The 8,281-nt window shown below is 33.5% G+C and overlaps 1 long non-coding RNA gene across 1 annotated transcript; it reads left to right on the top strand.

Annotated features, from left to right (window-relative positions):
* The first annotated feature begins 1,980 nt into the window (after positions 1–1,980).
* LOC145789919 (uncharacterized) lies at positions 1,981–3,931 on the top strand. Its single transcript, XR_014328409.1, has 2 exons — positions 1,981–2,675; positions 3,641–3,931. It is a non-coding gene; the product is annotated as an uncharacterized LOC145789919 (long non-coding RNA).
* The last annotated feature ends 4,350 nt before the right edge of the window (positions 3,932–8,281 follow it).

Raw genomic sequence — 8,281 nt, forward strand, 5'->3', positions numbered from 1 at the left:
TGATTTTTATCGATGATAAAGAAAGATTAAATTGAAAAACGGAGACTCCCGGTTGTTTGATAGGGGCATAAACTTCATGAGGTCAAATCCATAGTTGAATTTATGATTTGTGAGGGATTCAAGTTGTACACCTCAAGCGATTGTGCCTTTGACAATTTATGGGAAGTTGGTTCTAGAAACATGGTTCATGTAATGGCTGAAACAACCCAGATGAGGTACAAGTCTGGGGTTGGAGGTTGCGACGGTGAGACAACCACGAAGGTGGTAGCCAAACGACCTGGGCGATGACCTAACCCCTCTGTTCTCTTCTACCACCTGCTAGAGGAACACACACATATACACAAAAAAACCCAAAAGAACAAGAAGAGAGAAAACCCAGATTTGGAACAAGAAAAAGAAGGATAGGTGGAAAGGGGGTCGTTGTGGTGGGAAGGTGGTCACTGGAAGAGAGGCACTAGAACGGGTGTCAGAGATGTGGATGGTTGGGGTTGGGGGTGGTGGCGGTGGTGGTGGATTTGGTAGAGAATTAGTGTTTGAAAAACTAAAAGGGTGTAAAGAGAAATGAAAATAGTAGGGATGGAGATATTTTTGTTATTATGAAGAGTATAATGAGAATTTTGAATTTTTAGAAAGAGTGTAATTAAAAAATGAGTGTAATGAGTTAGAATAACATTACCCTTTCTTATTTCAGGCAAGTTTATGAACAGTTTAAAATAATCAAAAAGTTAAAAAATCAACATGAAAAAAGTCAATTATGTATATATATCTATGAGAAAGACTATGGTACATACCCTTTAAAGGGTGTGTATTGTATGCAATTTATAATTAAATAAAATTATATAATTTTATATTTTTTGAGTCATAACTAAAAAATATTAAAAAAAAAATCCTAATCAAACAACCCATGAAACATAATTAAATATTTCAAGTCATAACTAAAGAAGAAAATTGATCATAAGTAAAAAAAGAAAATGACATAACTTAAAATGTATATGGTAGGAAATGTATATAGTAGAATCTATATATTATATAAGCAAAATGGGATCTTTAGTGAGAATATATGTGAGAGCTCTAGATGCTCATTCTAAATTTCTTGATTTTTTAATTTAAAAATTAAATTAATAAATCACACACTCAAGCACATATATGATTTAGCTCATTTTCTAATTTTAAATAATGAATTACAAATTTATAGGCCCATCTCCTAAAATTATTACCTAAATTCTTCCTTCCCTAAATTCAAATAAGAAAGAACAATTATTTGTAAGGAAAACACATATACGATTTTCTTGACTTCGCAATTTAAATAAAGAAAACAAATTAAAATTTATTGGCGTCATCTTCTAAATCATTACCAAAAATTCTTCATTTCCTAAATAAAATAAAGAAAAATGAATTAAAATTGGAATGTGGTGAGCCAACCTACCCACAACAACTTTACTTTTGGGGTCTGGACTTTAGACAAGTTTTATGCTTTGTTGATTTTGTGTCCCTTTAATTAATTTATGGCTTCTCTTTACACATTCTCAAGTCAATCATAAATACAAGTATACTTCTCTTACAAATAGACTACCTCATACTCTTAATAGGTTAATCATTTATCTCATCATTCAGACACAATATACAAATCTCTTATAAATTTTTTTGCATGTGTATATGGTTTTGATTATCCATAGAGATTCACAAATCCCTTATTATAATGTGATATTATATTTATTTATTTTTTTATGTCAACTGCGTGGATAATTTGTGGTATAAATTTTATTCATTGTCATTGATATGTTATGGATTTGACAAACTGCGTAAATAGTTTGTAAAACTTCCATGCATAAACAGAAATTATTTATATCGTGATATGGCTTTGATTTTGTTTGATTGTAATGAAAAATGAATTTTATTTTATTTTTATTTTTTTGGTCAATTGGGTGAATAGTTTGTGGTATGAATTTGATTACTTGTGTTATGAATTTGACTAATTATGTAAATACTGTATAAACCTACCATGCATACACATAAATTATTTATACTGTATAAACTTTACATTTTTTATTGTGAAGTGTCGTGGCTCAATATGATGTTTTAATTTGTTATGGATTCATTTATTTCAAATATGTACAAGAAAAAAATTCATATTTTTCAGCTCTAAAGCAAATTATATCAAATCAATGGAGTATATAGGTCAGGAGGGTCAGGCTTTGGTTGGCCAATTATACTGGTCCTTGTGTTCTGTATCAAGCCTTTTAACATGACTGATAAATAGGTAGGTTTTGGTTAACATTAAATTCTTACAAAAATTTCTCAGTCTTACAAAACCCACTTGAAGCCTTTGCCGCGATGAGCATCCAGTTTTTATTGTTCTCCATGCTGTATGAATTTTACTTTATTTAATTGCTGGTGATTATTATAATTTGCTTCTTCCAGAATAGTTTATAACTGGTTAGTGACTGAAATCCCATGCAATTGCTTGAGAAATCTTGCCCGAAAACTATCACAGTGTGGAACAGAGAGGGAGGTTTACAGGATTTAGATATTTGCACTAATTGTTGTGTTTTAGTGTTTCTGCTTCTTCCATTCATCATGTTGTGTTTTGTCAGGCCCGAGACATGGACAAAAGGAATGAGGGAAAACCTGGAGAAGCAAGGGCTGTTTTCAGGCCTTCTGTTTAGGGAAAATGGGTGTGTCTCTCTAAATTGTCTACACCTTCCGTATTATTGTCCAAATTATGTATTAGGCATTTTCTTCCTTCTTTAATTGGACTTTATTTATTGTGCATAGTTCCTTGAAATTTAATGCATGATGTTTGTCTGGATGTGAGAATATATCAATATGCAACATACATTCCTGCTTTAGAAAATCTTTGGCAATGCATCGTGGATGCCTATGTTAAAATTGGATTATTTTTGTATTACTTATTTTGAAGTTCTTGTATATTGATCTTGATGAGAAAGACATAAAAACTCGGCATAATAATTAAAATGTTTAAATTCCTATGTCGTCATTTTGATATTTGTTTAATATTTGTTCCAACACGATCCCTGTAAAGTGGTAGATGTGCCAGTGCCAACAACTTTTTTATGATGATTTGGTAGTATTTATTGTTGCAAGTTATGCTTATTTGGATATTTTAATTTAAATTTACCTGAATTTGCCTATTGAGCTAACAGAATTAAGTTGAAACCTGTATAATTTGGATGCACTAAATGCACTGAGTGAGGACATTCTTTGTGGTGACTAAACCTCCTTGAGATGGCATCTTCACTTATGAAATATGTCTACAAGTTCTTTGGAAGTATGTAGTCATTTTTTGTCCAATTTGTCTTTTGATGTTTACACTTGAAAATTATCTTAGTTTAATACTCTGTGTTAAGGTAAATCAAATTAAAGCTATTGGCTTGGAAATTGAATTATTTATTTATTCTTAAATGATGTCAACTTCTTTAATTTTTAATGAATTTCCTTCTCTATATTATCTGTGATAGTAGTTTAGGATAGTTGGAACAAATATTTGTGAATTTCCTTCCTACTGTTTTGATGCTTGAGCGGTGAGTGTTTTTACCGTTACTTGAATGCATCACTGTTGTGAGATTGAATGGCAATGAAAAGGGCTTATTAAGTCATATGTTTGTTTGTTTTTTGGCAGGTATGTGGGTATGAAGATTATCAAAGGAGAATGAAATAGAAGCAGCTTTTCTTACTTCTGATCTGCTCGGTGGCAACTGGCTTTCTCTTTTGCTTCCATGTCTATGATTTTTTGTGATATGTATGTCTGTTTTTGATGATAAAGCAAAGGCTTCTGTATAACTTTTTGGACGGTTTTGAAGTTGAGCAAAATTTTTGATGTTTAGAAACAAAGTTTTGGATGGGTTGGAATGTACAGATAGTTTTTGGATGTTTGAAATTTATGAATAGTTTTTTTTTTTTATGTTTGAAATAATATTTTGGTGGTTGATTGATACTTATATATGTGTGTATATATATATATATATATATATGTTTATGAAATTTGTTTGTAATGTTTTTTTAGATTGTACAGAACATGTGAAATAGAACCTGCAGAATTTTTTTTTAAAAAAAAAATTAAACATATTCTACGACGGGCAAAATAGGCCGTTGTGTTAAATATTTAATGACTAGCATTGAGTGCTGGGGTTTGTCTCTTGCATTAACGTCATGCAAAAGTAGTCGTAGAAAAATTAAACATGACGTATAAGATGCGCTGTTAAAAGTTTTTAACGATATGCCGTTGAAAGTGAATGGCTTTCCATGACTGGTCATACTACAACTTTACTTTGCGTGTCATAGAATCGTTTCTAGGGCGTGCATTTGGTGTCGTAAAAACCTGTTTTAGTTGTAGTGAAAAATGAAAAAAAAAAAAAACAAAGACAAAAACAAAAACGAAAAAAACAAAAACAAAATATAATCCTTGAACTAAATGTTATATCTTATAGAAAGTCGATGCTCGAAAAAAAAATTTGTGTTAAGAATAGGATTCGAACCCATGCCCTTTCGGACCAATACCTGAAACTGGCGCCTTAGACCAACTCGGCCATTCTGACTCACACACACCATTTCAAAAATTAATTGTCAAGTAATAAGTTGAATTATAACACTTTTATCAAACATCACTACGCTTACGAAGCATTCGAAACATGGATTTGATTTGTCTTTGCTTTTCGGTTAAGAAAGGCTTGTATCCATTTGACATGAATGTGAACTTCCACGAGAAATCCTCACCGATTTCATGATCCTATCTTCATAAAACTTTGCATTGGATCGATGCACTCGTTGTGCTCGACAGAATTACTCACCGAGATCTCCTGATTCAGGGGATTCTCTTTTCATACAAGTGATTCTTATTTTGATCTTTAAGCCCTCAATTGAAGAAGTTGACATGAATGGTGAAGTGGGTTGTTTTAGTATGGGGCAGAAAGATGATCTCTTTGATGGTTTTGGGGGTTGATTTGACATATTCTAAGTACTGTTTATTTTGAAGCTGTGAGTGAGTTTCTTTGTCCTTGATTTCCTTCTCTATTTGGGCTGTTCAGTTTGGAATGAGTATTTGATGTTCCAATTCAAAGTTCGTCTTTCTTTTTGTGGGGAACTGTTATGACAGAACAAACAAAAACGAGAAAGTAAAACAAGCAATCATACAAGAACACGAACATATATGTGGTTAGAATATAAACCCACGTCCATAGGCGAAGAAGGCCAGGGCTTTACTATCAAAAGAAGGAGAAAATAAAAAAGAAATGGTTGAATTATTGACAAATGAAGGTGGAAATCTGTTTTCCTCACCGTGAAGAGTCGTTGAATTATTACCAGTGCCATATATGTATTCATGAGTTGAACAAAAAATTGTTACTATACCTTTTGCATTATGAAAAGCTAGGAAGCACGGATACTCCGAAATGGCCCCTGTATGCGTATCGGATATAGATAAACATTCGATACACCGAGATATATATCAGAAACGACAAAGAAGTATCCCATTTTTTTTTAATTTTTTGAATTTCAAATACGTTTGGGATACACGAGGATACTTCAAAGATATGCTTAGAATACTTTTGGGATACGGCGGGGCAAAAAAATAATTTTAAAAACTTGTAATGGGGTCAAAGTGTAAAATAACAAAAGCTATCTAACATAAAACAAAAAAAAATCAAACAAACGAACCCTAGCCGTCGTTTTCTATATTGAACAACAACTATCGAACAATAGCAATAACTCTAAGTCTCTATCGCGATTCATGAACAGCAGCAACTCTGAGTTGTCATCGTCGATCAAGGTTCATTCTCTCTCGCTCTCACTCTCACTCTCATTCTCTCTTGCTTTTGCTCTCTCTGTCTCTGTCTCTCTCTCTCTTGCCCGCTCGCTCTCACTCTCACTCTCACTTTTCTGTCACTCGATCTCAATCCCTCTCTCTCTCTGTCTCTCTCTCCCTCTCGCTAAATCTCACTCTCTCCCCCTCTCACTGTACTAACCCCTTTGAATTTCTTTTGTTTTGTTTTGTTTTTTTTTTTTTTGTTTTGTTTTGTTTTTTTTGCAGCTAAGCTAAGCTAAGCTAAGCTAAGCTACTAGTACCTATTTTTTATTTCCTCAAAAGACAACATCAAGGAGCCTTGTAAGGTATTTTTTTTGATCATTGAAAGGGTAAATTCCCCCCCTCCCCAATTTGAATTGCATTATGGTTGTTATGGTTGATGCTATATTGTTGGAATTGCTGAAATTTAATTGAATTGTTGAATTTTTTTTTATGTTCATGCGAAAAGATAACTACATTAATGTTTTGTTTTATTTCTTTACCAAATTTATAAATTTTAAGAAATGAGTTCGGGTTCAGGAAGTTTAGGTTCAACAAGTGGTACACTAATGAAAGAAGATGATCATGCTCCTCTCTGGTGTTATATTACAAAAATGGAAAAAATGAGGTGGTAATACCAAGTTTAAATGCAATTACTGTCAAAATGTGTACAAGGGGTCATACTTTAGGGTCAAGGTACATTTGTTAAAACTTTATGGCCATGGGATTAAAGTGTGCCCTAAAGTGACTCCTCCTCACCTTGCTGAAATGCAAAGGAAAATTAAAGAAGCCGAGAAGAGGTTAAAGATGTCTATGCCTAAAAAAGTTCCTTTACCATCTTCCACTTGCCAATCTACTTCAACAAGTTCAGGGCCTTTAGATACCAGTGGACTTAGGAGGGAGGGGTATGAGCCAAGAAAAAGAAACGCTGTTGGAACTTTTGCTCTAGAAAAGGCATTCAACCATGTTATTTAGGAAAAATTGCATTCTTAGATTGCTTGCATGGTTTATTCAATGGGGTTACCTTTTCATTTATCATGGAACACATACTATGTTAGTGCTTTTCAATTCGTTGCCAACAATCCAATTCCTGATAATGTACCACCTGGTTATAACTTGTTAAGGACTACATTGCTTCAAAAGGAAAGGGCTAATGTAGAGAGGTTTTTGGAGCCAACTAGAGCATCGTGAAAGGAAAATGGGTTGAGTATTGTTTCAAATGGATGGACTGATTCTCAAAGAAGGCCCCTTATTAATTTTATGGGAGCATCAGAAGCTGGGGCAGTGTTCTTGAAGGCTATTAATTGTGAAGGTGAGCACAATGACAAGTTTTTTATTTCTAACTTAATTAGTCAAGCAATTGAAGAAGTTGGACATCATAATGTCATTCAAGTCATTACAGATAATGCTCCCGTGTGTAGTACAGCTGGTTTACTCATTGAAAGTAAGTACCAGAATATCTTTTGGACACCATGTGTAGTTCACACACTGAATCCTGCTCTTAAGAATATTTGTGCTCTAAAGGAAACAAGTGGTACTTCTTTTACTTATGATGAATGTCACTAGATCACATTTTGTGTTGATGATGTGATGTTTATCAAAAACTTCATCATGAACCATTCCATGATAAAGTTTACACATGGGTCCAATACTAGTATTGGATCCACTTATTTGGTGGTTTACATATGGGTCTCCTGCTCCTATGCTTCAATCTGCAGCATTAAAATTGCTTGGCTAGCCATGTTCCTCATCATGCTGTGAAAGGAATTGGAGCACCTACTTCTTTATTCACTCCATAAAAAGAAACAAAATGACACCACAATGTGTTGAAGATTTGGTTTTTGTGCACAACAATCTTCATCTCCTATTAAGGAGAAGTCGACAGTACATTGAAGGAGAAACCAAGTTATGGGATGTTGGTGGAGATGCTTTTGATTCATTGGAGGGTGCATGCTTACCTGAAATTGCAAGTCTTTCTCTTGATGAACCAGATATGGAAGCTGTGATATTCACTGATGAAGGGAAACAAGTTGAAGCTATTGACCTTGAAGACTCTTAACTTTTTAGGAATCTTTCTTTCCTATCAAGTTGTGTTTCGCTTTTGGTTTTATTTGTATACATACTGCATTACTAAAAATTATAAAAATAATTTTTTTACGAACGTATCCTAGTCGTACTCGTATCCTAGTTTTTCAAATTTTGCCATATCACCGTATCCGTATCGTATCGTACTCATATCCTGTATCCGTATCTGTGCTTCCTAGATAAAAAGTCATTAGTGATTGGTTTCTTATGGATAAAACTTAGTGAGATGGAGTACATATGTGGACTACAATATATGTTTTTGATTGACCTACCATGTGTTTTTTTGTTGGCTGGGATTTCCTCTTGTTTTGTTGTTTGGGTTATAAACTTCATGAGGTCAGATCCATAGTTGAATTTATGATTTGTGAGGGATTCAAGTTGTACCCTCAAGCAATT

Source organism: Camellia sinensis, chromosome 4 (genome assembly GCF_055761805.1).
Source record: "Camellia sinensis isolate YWXY chromosome 4, ASM5576180v1, whole genome shotgun sequence".
Taxonomy (NCBI): domain Eukaryota; kingdom Viridiplantae; phylum Streptophyta; class Magnoliopsida; order Ericales; family Theaceae; genus Camellia; species Camellia sinensis.